Genomic DNA, 230 nt, shown 5'->3' on the forward strand with positions numbered 1-230 from the left:
TGCCACCAGCAACCTGGGGGTCATCTCCCAAACCTTTGATTTCTCAATAAAGCCCCACATGTAGGAAAAGCCCTCGGGGTTTGCGTTGCACTGGGAGCCGGGCATCCAGGGAGGGCGGTGGTGCTCAAGGGGGTTGTGCTTGTCCTAATTCAATCTCTCCCAAAGCAGACAAGCCTAAATTCAATGTACCAGCGTGACTCCCGTTAGGTGACATCCCCTCCGCCCTCACC

The sequence above is a fragment of the Fulmarus glacialis genome, unplaced genomic scaffold (genome assembly GCF_000690835.1).
Source record: "Fulmarus glacialis isolate BGI_N327 unplaced genomic scaffold, ASM69083v1 scaffold27633, whole genome shotgun sequence".
NCBI lineage: Eukaryota > Metazoa > Chordata > Aves > Procellariiformes > Procellariidae > Fulmarus > Fulmarus glacialis.